This window comes from Gopherus flavomarginatus, chromosome 2, assembly GCF_025201925.1.
Source record: "Gopherus flavomarginatus isolate rGopFla2 chromosome 2, rGopFla2.mat.asm, whole genome shotgun sequence".
Taxonomy (NCBI): Eukaryota; Metazoa; Chordata; order Testudines; family Testudinidae; genus Gopherus; species Gopherus flavomarginatus.
Window position 1 is genome coordinate 118,482,881 of NC_066618.1, and position 13,760 is coordinate 118,496,640.

Here is a 13,760-nt window from a genome sequence, read left to right on the forward strand (position 1 = left end):
GCTAACAGCCCTGAAACTGGCTGTACTGTCTCTTGAACAAGGAACTAGACCCGGGAAAACTTGGCCACCTATAGATCTGATAGTGTGAATCGTTAGTAAAAGAATTGGCTAGTGAACTTTCTCTGCTTGTTAACAGTTTCCTAAGTATTGTGGAGAACCTGGGGGATAGGGACAAGGATAAAGGAGAAAATCAAAACCTAGCAACAATCTTAAAAATTTTTAGTGATAAGTAGTTGTTCTCCAAATGGTTCATAAGCTGTTTAGAAATAGCAGTCTGTGGCAGCTTAGATGTGCAAAACAGAATAAAAATTGAAAAACAAAGACATCCAGGCACAAACAACTTTACAGCACAGTCACAATAAGCCAGTTGCATGTTTACAAAGCAAGTTCTTAAACATGGCTAGCAGTCAAGAAATGCCAATTTAGTTCTCAGTGCCCCACACATAAGACATGGAATGTTATACACAGAGTGTGTGCATAATGTGTTCAGTCCACACCCTAAATCCTGGTCCAGGTTTGATTCCATGTTCATTGGGAGTAATAGTATCATTGATGGGGGCCTCCCAAAGAGAATTGGAGCTTTGTGTAGTTCCACGGTCAAGCCCAGCTAGTCAGAGCCTATAGAGAATAACCTCCAAACGATCATGTTTATCAGTACAGGTCAACTTATGTAAGGAAACCATTCCCACCTTCTTTTAGCGGGATATGGATCTGACTGGGTGGTTGGGAGCATGGTAACAGTAGTTACAGGCTGTACTAATGTAGAGTTGTGTTTACAATGCTTCCTTCTTCGGGGCTATACCTGTAGCAAGAGTTGCAACAGTCCTAGGAACAGGCCTGGTCTAATGCCACTGAAGTCAATGGAAAGATTCCCATTGACTTTGCTCGGCTCAGGATCAAACCCTAAGTTTTCTCTATGCAGTCACAGGAATGATGCTAACTAGACCTGGTCTCCATCTCCAATCAACCAGGCTACATAGTAAAAAAAAAATGTACAGGATGGGTAAATGTTCTCCCACTCCTGATCACAAAGTATGCTGGAGGGGAATCCTGCCTCTAACCACTATTTTATTTTGGTAGCCTCCCCACTTTGCCTTCCATGAGTGTAGAGACAACTGTAGGCTTTAGCCTCTCCCTGACCAGAAATTCAGGGATTGCATTAATAAATAAAGGAAATGCTGAGTTTAGCACAGAACATCGTTTATCCCAGTTTACTAGAAGTGGACATATTTAGTCATGATACAATACTACTGTTTATAGCCTTACTTTTTAAACTTAAGAAAATGAATGACTTACAAATCTGAAAAAGTTCCAAACAATGCTCTTCCCCCTGGGTTTGTGAAATGAATTCTTCTGCAACGCCTATAGGCCGTACATTTGCACTTTTGTCCTTATGTACATGTAAAGTCATACACCTGTTGAGCTGTGATTATCACATTATAATTAGGAACCATTTTTTAATACAATGTCGAGCACTGAAACTGTGCTCACTTACAGCACTGGTTGCCAATTCATCAAAATCATTTTTATCAACCACCTTGGAAATCTGCCAGCACTCAGTTGGGCTGAGCAAACTAAGATATTTCTGAACTGATTTCAGTGGTTGTTCTGTAAGCTGATAGTTGGCTTGCAAGAGATGAGGCTGAGTATTCAATCTATCATGGCTGAAATTAGAACCATGCACCTGAAGTACATCTCCTACTTGTATTTCTGTTATGTTTGGAGTCATTATTAGAGTTTCAAAATTTTGAATAGATTTTAGTATCTGTACAAATCTTGACTGAATACCAGACAGTATAAAACCAGTTGTTTAGAAGTGGATGTGTTTATAGATTCTTTTGCTAAAGTTGAGTAGCTGGGTTCTCCCATTCCCATTTGCTTTTTCTTGGGAACTTTTCTCTTCCTTGAAAGCTCAGGCATTCAGACTATCTCCAATTTTTGACTTGTCTGGTGAAGTTGCTCCCAGAATAAGTTGTAGCAGTTATCTGATCGGGTGGACTGACATGAATTAGGTGCCATTTTCTTAAGAGACTGGTTTTCTGTTGCTGAAAACCACCAGCCCTTGCAGAGTTTGGGGCAGACTGACTACCATGTTTAGGACTTTTTGACCTAGTTCAATACCAAAAAAGAAGTTAAGCTTCCATTTGAGTTTCTATGATCCCATAGCCCTCATTTCAAGATCTTTTGCTGCATCCTTCACAACCTCCCAAGGTGCACACAATCCAAGGTAGTTCTCAGAAGCTGAAACCAATGCTTCTACTTGGAAAGTACATCTTGTCAGACAGAAGACACAGATGCCTGGTGATTTACTTCACACTTCATATTTTATGTCATGAAATATAGTATCTCATCTGAGTGATTTTTTTTTAATTATTTTTGTGATTTAATGAACAGTTTCAAGAGTATTTCTTAGGAGAGTAGCATTTTTAATAACGTCCTGGCATGCCAAATTCAAAGCATCCCTATAGCAATGAACATTTAACTCAGTGTGTAGCAATCTGGTTGCTACACTTGATTCTAAGCCTGCAATAGTAGTAGATTCACTGTAGCATTGTCCATGACAATTGTTAATCTTCCAATTTAGATGAAATTATAACTTTAATTACTGATACAATTACCTACGCCAATGTGCAGGCTTCAGTGTACAATCCAGTGAACTCTTCATGACCATCTCACCATCCATCTATTGCAGGCACAACTATTGCTGGAGAAGTCTACCATAGTTGTATAGCACTTTGCAGATTTTTTTCAGAAACAGCCCTTGCAATTTGAAGAGCCATGATTTCCACCATCTCATTTTGAATAACCAAACTTGTCTTGACTGTTTTTCAACCACTTTGAAATATCAGGATCATATTCTTCCTGTAAACAAAGCAGTTGAATAATGTTGCACTCAAGCTCTTCACTTAAGGGTGTATTTTCAGTTTGTTCAGTATCATGGCAAGTCCTTGTCTGGAAAGATAACATATACTACATAGTAGTTCCATTACAATCTTGCTGTTTTCTTCTTTCTTCTGAGTACTGAAAACTTAGCATGTGACCAAGGTGCTTCTGAGGAATATCAACTACTTTGTGGTGACATGAAAAAGCTTGGTGCCCCTTAAATTTGTCTTAAGTCGTCTTAATCTGTATACTTAGTCAAAAATAGTTTGTGTCTAAAAGCTGTACAATAGCAGAAATGAAGTACACTCTCACTAGCTTCAGAATAATGGCACCATTCAAAATCATCAAACCAGGATAAGCAGAAAGAACAGCCTTATTTTCCAAAGTTATGCACAGGGAAAGACTTAAGTGGTGTTTGATGTGGTGGCTCAGAAATGCTAACTATCAAGCAACTCGCATTTGGTTCTTGTTTAGGGTGACCAGATGTTAAAGGGAAAATACTGGGACCACTGCGGGGGGGGGCGTTTTGGGGGGGGGTTACACTCACTCGTCTGGGAATTCGGTGGCAATTCAGCAGAGAGCCCTTCAGTCGTGGATGGTCTTTGGCGATATTTCAGCATGGGGTAATAAACCTTGCACCAAAGACAGAAGCACCTGCCGCCGAAATACTGCAGAAGACCGTCTGTGACTGAAGGACTCTCTGCCGAATTGCCGCCGAAGACCAGGAAACAAAATATTGGGACAAATGGTGTCCCCACCCTACTCTGGTCGGGATGCGGGACAAACTCCTCAAAATCAGGACAGTGGTCACCCTATTCCTGTTGCAAGTGATGGAGGAGACAACTCAGGATAACAAGCAGCAGAAATTGGTCCACTTCCTGTTGGAAGTGCAGTTTCCTCCTTTTTAATCAGTCAGGATTTAAGTGATTTCATTTAGCACTTCGAAAATACACCCTTTGTTTTTGTAGTTCACTCAGTCAGTACTTCATCGGAATGGTGTAACGTCACTATGTTCTTTGTAGAACAGTCTGGAATGTGGCAGAATGAAACAAGGGAGTAACTTATACCTGAGTTGTTCATAAACAGGAAAATAACTGCTTTTATATTTTGTTTATGTAACCCAGGATTCCTTTCTCACCCAGAGACTCTGACAAGGACAAGACTACAAATATGATGGCAGCTGGGGGATCTTTTACCCCTCCAGACATGATGAGACTGGGGTCAGAGGCTGCAAAAGGACTGTCAAAATCATGGGGCCTATGATGTCTGGGTTCCACCTGCCTTTGTGAAAAGAACCCATGGAACTCATGCCAGGGAGTGGAGAGGGGAAGAAGAAAAGAACTAATCAGGACTCTTTCATTAGTCCCAGAGAAGTGGCAGTGGGCTGGACCTTTCCCACATCTTCCTAAAGAGAGAGGATCAGAAATCCTTGAGCAGAATTTGGCTCGTTTTTTTAAAAAGGCACTTTAGTTTTGTGAGAATTGCAGATTGTGGGCTTATATTATTTGACAGTCACTTATTTAAGCTTTTTTGCAATAGGTGACAGCGGGCACCCAGCTCTGAAGGTAGCACTGCCGCCAGCAAGAGCGCAGAAATAAGGGTGCAGTGGTAGGGTGTATTGCCACTCTTACTTCTGCACTGCTACTGTTGGCGGCACTGCCTTCAGAGCTGGGTGTCTGATGACACCTATTACAAAAAGCCCAAATAATTTTTTTAAATCTCTGAGGATAATTTACTACTGGCTACATAAGACCTCCCTCATCTGTCTCCCAATAGGAAGTGCCCCATGCGAACCCAATTGTCTTCCTACAGGTCACAGACAGGTGCTAAAGGAGAACCTGAACTTGCTCTCTGGTTTGGATTCAGTGAACTTAGCAGCCCCCCCACCGGTTCCCCTGCTGGGCTGTGTAAGTTAGCAGATTGAGCCCTGTCCATTCAAGGTCCTGGAGTTCTCAATAACCGAGAATGTAAAACCGGTAATGATGTGTCTAATGTCAAGTGCCACAGAGCTCACCACTTTGATCCTCTCTCCCCTTCCTATATGGGTTGTCACCAGCAACACTAACATTTCAGTCAGACACATCGTCCCACCAGGTTTCCCAGTTCTATCCACTTTCCCCTCCTCAATGAGAATTTCCAACTCCTCTTCCTTATTGCCCAGACTCCAGTGCTAACAGCAGTGTTGCTTCCCTTCACGAGTGAGTATCTTGCAGGGCACATACACCATAGCACAGCATTCCACTGAGTGCACGCTTGTGTTTCTGCAGGAGGGTTATCTGCAGAGGAGATGTGCGGGGGAGGGAGCATGTTGGCTCATGTGCCTCTCCCCCACCCCACCAGAGTTGCTGCTTGGCTTGTACTCAGCATGCTCACATGGACTGAGCATGCTTGTAGAGAGCCAGAGGCAACTTTCTAGAGGGTTAATTCAGAAATTCCCTATGGAACCTAGGAACTGCAGCCTACGGCAGGAAGGAGCTAGATGGTTATCAGAATGACTCTAGGCGGAATGCTATGGGATGGCTTTCTGATCACCTCTTCACTCTGCTTCTTCCCACACCCACCTTTGGGGTAAGTCCATCACCTCCTCCTTAGCCTTCAAGAAAGAGATCTTGGAGTCATTGGGGATAGTTCTCTGAAAACATCTGTTCAATGTGCTGTTATAATCAAAAAAGTGAACAGAATGTTGGGAATCAATAGGAAAGAGATAGATAATAAGACAAAATCTCATATTGCCTCTGTATAAATCCATGGTATGTCCACACCTTGAATACTGCATGCAGATCTGGTCACCCCATCTCAAAGAAGATCTGTTGGATTTGGAAAAGGCAATGGAAATGATTAGGGGATATGGAACTGCTTCTGTATGAGGAGAGATGAAAAAGACAGGGACTTTTCAGCATAGAAAAGAGATGACTAAGGGTGGATATGATAGAGGTCTATAAAACCGTTACTGGTTTGGAGAAAGTAAATAAGGAAGTGTTATTTACTCCTTCATATAATACAGGAACTAGGGGTCACCCAATGAAATTAATAGGCAGCAGATTTAAAACAAACAACAGAAAGTATTTCTTCACAGTCAACCTGTGGAACTCTTTGCCAGGGGATGTTGTGAAGGCCAAAACTATAACAGGTTTCAAAGAAGAACTAGATAGAGAATAGGTCCATCAGTGGCTATTAGCTAGGATGGGCAAGGATGCAACACCATATTCTGCTTGTCCCTAGCCTCTGTTTGCCAGAAGCTGGGAGCGGGTGACAGGGGATGAATCACCTGATGATTGCCTGTTCTGTTCATTCCCTCTGAAGCACCTGGTATTGGCCACTGTCAGAAGACAGAATATTGGGCTAGATGGACCATGGGTCTGACCCTGAATGGCCATTCTGATATTCTTATATAGAACCCAGATGTATATCTGTACCGCCCTGTAACCCACTAAACCCCACTCCCCTCCCAGAGCTGGGATAGAACCCAGGAGTCCTGATAGGGACTCTCTCTCTCTGCAGAGATAGTAACAAAGTAAGAAAATACATTAAAAATTTAACCAATGTCACTTAAGTGACTTGCCACAAGATGTCAGAACACATTAGTATTAGAGCTCAGAGTAGCAGCCGTGTTAGTCTGTAGCAGCAAAAACAACGAGGAGTCCTTGTGGCACCTTAGAGACTAACAAATTTATTTAGGCATAAGCTTTCATGGGCTAAAACCCACTTCATCAGATGCATGGGTGGAAAATACAGTAGGTTGCTCCTGTGCTCTAGGAAGATTCTCATAGGAAAAGCAGCTGTGGTGGGGGCAATACCCCTCAGCTCTGGAATAGTAGGCAACCAGGACTTTGGAAGCCAAGGGATTGGTGTGTCTTGCTGGAGGGAGCAGAGCTGGAGAGCAGAAAAGGGCATTGGAGAAATTGTAGAAAAGTCAGTGTAACGGCCAGGTCAGGGGCAGCCAGACCTAATGGTCAGAGCCAGAGTCCACACTCACAAGACAGGAGTTGAGAGTCAGCTGGGTCAGGATACTGGAAGGTCTGAAGTAAAAGACAAACTTGTGATCAGAACCACAAATCGGATGTCACGAGTCACACCGAGTCTGGATGCCAGGAAATCAAGCTGGGGGAGTGGGAGCAGGTAGCACGCAGTCCAGAAGAGGGAGGAGCTCGGGTGTTTAGACAGCTTCCTGTTCCTGCTGCTGGTTTAAGGAGGGTCTGGGGGTAAATTAGCTGGTCTGGGACTCCACCAATAGGCTTCAGGGGTGGATCCTCAAAGTGGGGCTGGACTCCATGGGTCCTAGGTAAACAGTTGTCAGCAGGCTTCCAGGTGGAGGGCTGGAGTGTGGCTGCTCCTGTGAACCCTGCAGACCTGGGTTGAAGACCCATGGGTCATGACAATGAGTGCTCTCTCCCCGCTCAAACTTTCTGCAGGAAACATCCTCCAAGACCCTGGACACATCCTCTGAGAATAAAATAAGGTTATCATGATGAGAACTAGGTCTCTGTACCAAGGCTGGGATTGAAGGACAGGGAAAGTTCCCAGCAAGGCTATGTAGCAGGAGTCCTCTCTTTGTCGCAAATGCCCCCAGTACCCAGAAGAGCAAACAGTTCTTACCTCCAGGAGATGCATAGGAACTTCCATCTAAGCCTCAATGAGATCCATGTTGCTTGGTTTGACAGGATGAGATCATCTGTCCCCACTGCTCCCTGAGCTGGGCTGGCTGCAGGATACATCTGTGCGAGTGGCTGGGACAGAGTCTGGAAGGCAAATGTGACAGTTAGGGTCCAGGCACCCCAAGGGGAGAACAGATGGTCTGAAACCAAAAGACTGAGCAATTAAATCAACTGATTCAATAGAAAATTATTGTACCATCCAGGGACATCAAGTAAGGTCTGTTGGGAACGCTGAGAACACACTGGTCAAGAATATCCTTGTGTGATGTAGGTCCAGGTGGGGTATAATGAGTTGTGTACATGTGCTGAAAATAGGTTCTTAAAATATGATTTGGGATCAGACTTGATAAACAAGTTTGGCTTAGAGACAGGAATGTGGATTTATTTATCTGTCTGGATCAAGCTTTGTAAGCCATACGTGTAAGCAGAGTCAGGATGAGCGCTACCCTGACACCTGGTGGTGAATTGTAGTGAGTGCGGAAAGAATTTTAAGAATTTGTATTGGCATGCACCGCCCCACTTAGCATAACCCCACAGCAGCTTGGGATGGGACTGCTTTGTGACAGAAATGACTCAACCTCAGTTGGGTGGTACTTGCTAAACATGGGACATGGGTTCCAAAACCCCATGAATTGAGAGAGGTTGGGGACTGGTGTGTGTACTTGATGGTATGGGCCCCCTTTTGAGGGCCTGGAACACCAATTGCACATCCTCCTCTCTCCAATGTTAAAGAGTAGAGCTAATTTTTAATTCTATTAGGAGTCTATCTAGAGACTGCTGAGCTGAATTCATGTTGGGCCAATGGTGCACCAGCACCAGGGCTCCCCTACTAAGAGCTGACATCACTGAAACAGCTGAATTGAGATCACGGAGTGCTGTGCTAACTAGTGGGGGAGCCTGAAGACCTATTGTTATGCAGCTGGCAGAGCAGAGCAGTTTTCAGTGTGTTGGAGCAGCCCATGGAACAGTGTGTGGAGTGAAGCGGTTTGCAGGGACAGCTGGAGGAGCGGCACAGCTGGTGTGGTGGAGCTGGTCGTGGTGAAGGCTGCAGCAGAACTCCACGGAGAGGCGGAGCAGTTGGCCCTGGCCCACGTAAGGTGCCCCTTAACACCCTGTGTGGACTTCCCCCCACTTTCCACCCAGGCTGGGGGGGTAAAACTCTGCAGATAAACTCTCGAATTCTGGGGTGGCACTGACCAGAGACTTTTGGGTTGTTGGACTTTGGGGTGATTGGACTTAAGATCCTAAGGGGAAAAGGACATTGCCAAATGTACCTGGGGGTGGGGGTTTTCTTTTTTTGTTTGTTTATGGTTTGTGTTATAATCTTGTTTGTGGTGTTTCTCCAGTGGGATGCCGCATTGTTTCCTTCCTTTATTAAAATGATTTTGCTACACTCAGACTCCGTGCTTGCGAGAGGGGAAGTATTGTCTCCTAGAGGTGCCCAGGGGGGTGTGGTATGTAAGTGTCCCAGGTCACTGGGTGGGGGCTCGAGCCGGTTATGCATTGTGTTATTGAAACGGAACCCCTGGATACTGAACCCGGCCCTTGTTGCTGCCTCAATTCAGGAGGGCAGAAGGGCTACATAGGCAATAAAAGTACATTGACATTGAAGGTAAACAAAGCAACCAAGCTAACACGTAGCAGCTTGGGGAACACACTGGGGGACCAAGTCTGCATCCCAGGAAGCTTTCCTGAGTCTAGCACCACAGACAATGGACTTTGAGTAATAGAAGGGGAGCAAAAGACATTTGAGTTCTCCATCACGTAAGGAAGAAAGGGAAAAGCACTCGAAGGGCTGGAGATGCTGGTAACTTGATGTTAGTCTGGAAATTGCTCTGGCAAAGATTGTGACTTGCTAAGAATCAGTTTTAGTTACTACAAAGCATGTTTTGTTTTGTTTGTAACCAAACTTATCTCCTTCTCTTGCTTAGTATCACTCAAATCTGTACTTTGTTACTCTGCTTCCCAAAGCAACTCAGTGCTGCGTGTTCAAGTGACGTGAGAGTCTCCAGCCTACCTAACAGGCTGAGGTGTGCCCTGTCCCTTTGGAGGCAGCAAACCTAATAATTTCTGTGAGTGTCCAGTAAATTCATCTCTAATCCCCTCCCAGCCCCACAGCTTCCTCCCTACCCCAGCCTGAGAAGCCCCTCCCATCACTCTATTGTCCCCATCACTCTCCAATATCAGGCTGTTTCCATAATGGAAGCAGGCTTGCTTCCTGGCCTGGCCTGGTGTCACAGCTTTCTTGCTGGGCTAGCACCGCCGCTGACAGTCGCTCTGGCAGTTTGTTGGCTGGGAACTCAGTCCTTCAGCCAGGTGACCGTCCTTTAATCCGCTCCTTCCTGGATCACACTCATCCCAAACGAAAAGTCCAAAAATGTCTTTAACAGAAACAAGGTCTTCCGTCCCTTTGGGAGCTCTTCCTCAGCCTGACTTTGGCTTGGCCTGCCCTTGCTGGGCTTGGTAGTCCTTTCCGTGGTCTTGTACGGTACGTCATCTTCCTTGGAGATGGTGTGGGAGAACCCACTCCTGCCTTGGACTCTAGGTTCTGGCCCAAGGCCCTGTACTGAACTGCTAGGCCTGTTCCTTTAGTTTTCCTGCAGATTTCCCTGGTTTCCCCTCAGGTGGGTTTCATTTTGTAATCAATTTGGCCTAGCTCCAGGCTTTGCAGCTAACAGACCAAGCCCCCCTGTTATATACCCTCCTTAAAATCCAGCCCAAACCAGGAGCAAGATCTACTCTTGTCCAAGCTTCATCCCTCGCCATCTCATTGCTGTCACCGGCTGCACACTTCTACAGCCTGGGCACTCGGCATCTCCATCTCCCCTGCCAGCTCACTCAACAGAATTAAGAGGCAATTCTTCTCTTCTGCAGCATCCCAACACTCTTCCTGCAGCCAATCATTCTCATTAACAGCTGCTTGCAGAGCTGCTCTGAAGCCATTAGTTTCTTTTGTAGCCTTTTGGCTATTGCCACTGTATTCTCCAAAACCATTTCCGTCAGGGTCTCAGGATCCATCATGGACTGTTCCACCTTTGTGTTTGTCCCCACTTCAGTCTGCTTCATCTCCGTGCCAACCATTTCATCTTTCACCTCCCTGCAGCACCCGACAGGGTGTGTTGGTGGAGGGTCTGCAAGGTCCACAGCCATCCCTGCCACTTCCACTTTGCCTGCCTCACATGAGTTTGTGTCAGAGGACACCGTCTCTTTTCTTTCTACCTTCTTGGGGCCCTGGCCCCTCCTTTTACGACTCAGCAATTTCCTAAGCAGGCATTGTGTTTTGATATGGCCCGTTCTCTGCACCCAAAACAAAGAACTCTTGTCCCCATCTTGGCATTAGGTCACACTTGTACGCTTTCTCATGCCCTGCTCTCCTGGGCTAACCTTCTCCATGTCTGATCTTTTTGTCCAGACACAGAATCACAGCCCTCTTGCTGGGCTCGGGTCCTCCATCGATGGGTGCTCCAGCACCATCGCAGTTTCTCTGCCTAGTAACTCAGCCTCTGGTCCAGTCACCACCTTTAGTCCACCCTTCTGGGGCCCAGCTTGTCTCACACTAAAAGTCCAAAGAGGTCTTCCCACAGAAAGGAGTCCTTCTGCCCTCGCTGGGGCTCCTGCTCAGCCTGCAGCCCCCTTGCTGGGTTTGGAACCCTCTCCAGCTGTGTGTGTACGCCCCCTTCTTTGGGGCCAGTAGGGGAACCCAGCCCCACCCTGACACTGGTAGCAGCCCAGGGCCCTGTACCCAACAGCTAGGTCTGCTCCTTCCTCTTTGCTGCAGTTTCCCCTGCGCACTTCCTACCTCTCTTCTGTTTTCCATGCCTAAAATTCAGCTGGCATCAGATGGATCAGACTGAACAGGTTCCAAACCTCTCAGAGGCTCTTACCTTCTAAACAGGGACGTCTGTTTTCTAGTAAAATCAGTAAAAGGAAAAGAGAAAACTCTGAAGAGGTTACTCCTCGGGCTCACGTATGTGAACCAGAATTCTCTCTCTTTCGTCGAGAGACCTCGAGAAGGAAACTTGCTGAGGCAAAGCCACAGAAGTCTCCAAGGTTTCCCTGGCCCTGCGCCCCTGTCCTGCCTGGCTGATGTCAGCATCTCTCTGTGAGGTCACCACCTCCCCGCCACCTTTGACCAATAGGCTGAGGTCCTGCCAATGGCCCTTGTGATGTCACTGCCACACCCACCTCTCCCCTGCAGGGCTGATGTCCCATCCCGGCCAGCCCCTTTGGAGGTTTGAGCTACTCCCTGTGGATCAACCCACTCAATGACTGTTGATTCTGGGTATCTATCAGGCTATACATTAAAACATTAGAGGTTGCTTCCCATGCTACACTCAGTTTTTCATAAATTAGTAGACTTTCGAGCCAGAAGGGACCATTAGAGCATACCACAGGCCTCCTGTATGGCACAGTAGCTAGTTTTTGACCAAACACCTTCCAGAAAGGCATGTAGTCTTTATTAAAAGACCTCAAGAGATGGAGAATTCACTACTTCCCTTGGGAGTTTGTTCCTGTGGTGAATCATCCTCTCTGAATATTTGTGCCGTATTTCTAGTATGAATGGGTCAGTTTCCAGACACTGGGTCTTGTTATGCCTTTCTCTGCTAGATTAAAGAGCCCTTTAATACCTGCTATTTTCTCTCCATTAAAGCACTTCTACACTTCAATGAAGTCATCCTTCAATTTTCTTTTCATAAGCTAAACAGGTTGAGCTCTTTCTATAGCTCACTACAAGGCGTTTTTCTCCAGCCCTTAAAACATTTAGTGGCTCTTTGTTGCCCCAGCTCCAATTTCTCAACATCTTTTTCAAATGAGGACACCCAAACCGGATGCCGTATTCCAATATCTATCTCACTGATGCTGTGTTACCTCCCTATCCTACTCACGGCTCTGCTCATACATCTAATGACGGCTTTAGCTCTGTTCATCCCAGCATCACACTGAGTGCTCATGTTGAACAGTTTGCCCAGTACAGCCCGTAAATCCTTTTCAGAGTCACTGCTTTCCTGGATACACTTCCCCGTTCTGTAAGTATGGCTGGCATGCCTTGTTGCTAGGTATAGGACCTTGCATTTGGCTCTGTTCAAACTTGTTTTGTTTGAATGGGATCTGGATTGCTCTCTATCACTGCCTTGTCCTTATCATTAATTACTACTCTGCCAGTCACCCACTAATCTTATCAGCAGTGATTTTATATTGGCTTCCAATTCATTGATAACAATTATTTTCAAGAACTAGTCCTTGAAAGCCTCTTCAGATCCCTAGTGCCCAGTACCTGCTCCCCACAGCACAGCGGGAAAAGGCTGTCCAGCCCAGCTGTTCCAGAGGGGCTAAGCACAGAACAAACACATGCTTAGGAATTGTGTTGTTGATAGGCTCTGAACAACATGTGGGAGTCAGCAACTTACAAATGGGCTACAGACCTAGAGTATAGACAGGCCCCAACTGTGTGTCAGCCTCCCACTCTGTAAAATGGTAATAATAAACAAAACCTTGATTAGCTCCATTTTATAACTGGGGAAACTGAGGCACACAGCGGCAAAGGGATTTGCTCACGGTCAAAAAGCCAGGAATAGAAAATGGTAGGTCTGCTAATAGCCAGTCCTGGGCCCTGGTCCTGGTTATCTTGGCCTCTCTGCTCCAACTTTTGTCACAGCCCGAGTACAGATTTTCTTCTTCTCCATGTCCTTTAACTTCACATCACTGCAGAGGAAAGATTTTCTATTAGCCAGTTGGCTTTAATGCATGTGAATGTCGTTCCAAAAGACGTGCTATGGCTCAGTCACATGTCATCGGTTTGCTGGTGGAACCACTCGGTGACATTCTAGGTGCAGTGTTATACAGGAGGGTCGACTAGATGGACATGATGTCCTTTCTGACCTTAGTTTTTTTCTGCTGCTAGGAAGAGAACTTCGGACATTATTTCTCTCATTCACTTTCAGTTGGAATAATTAAATCCAGTCCAAAGAATTTCATCTTCCATTGTGTCTTCAGCACCTTTCATAGCACTTACTGGAAAAGACAGGGCAGTTTAGGTGATGGTGCAGATAGTCTAACTAGTTTAGGCTCTCAGGCCAGACACCCACAGGTGAACGTGATTATCCAGAGCAGTCTGTCTGTATGGACCGTGTCCCTCTCCTCCTTGGCTCTTATGAAAGCAAGGTGCCCTTTGCTCCTCCTTGCCCCATCTCCAAAAGCTCCTGCATGGTCCTCCGACTGCTG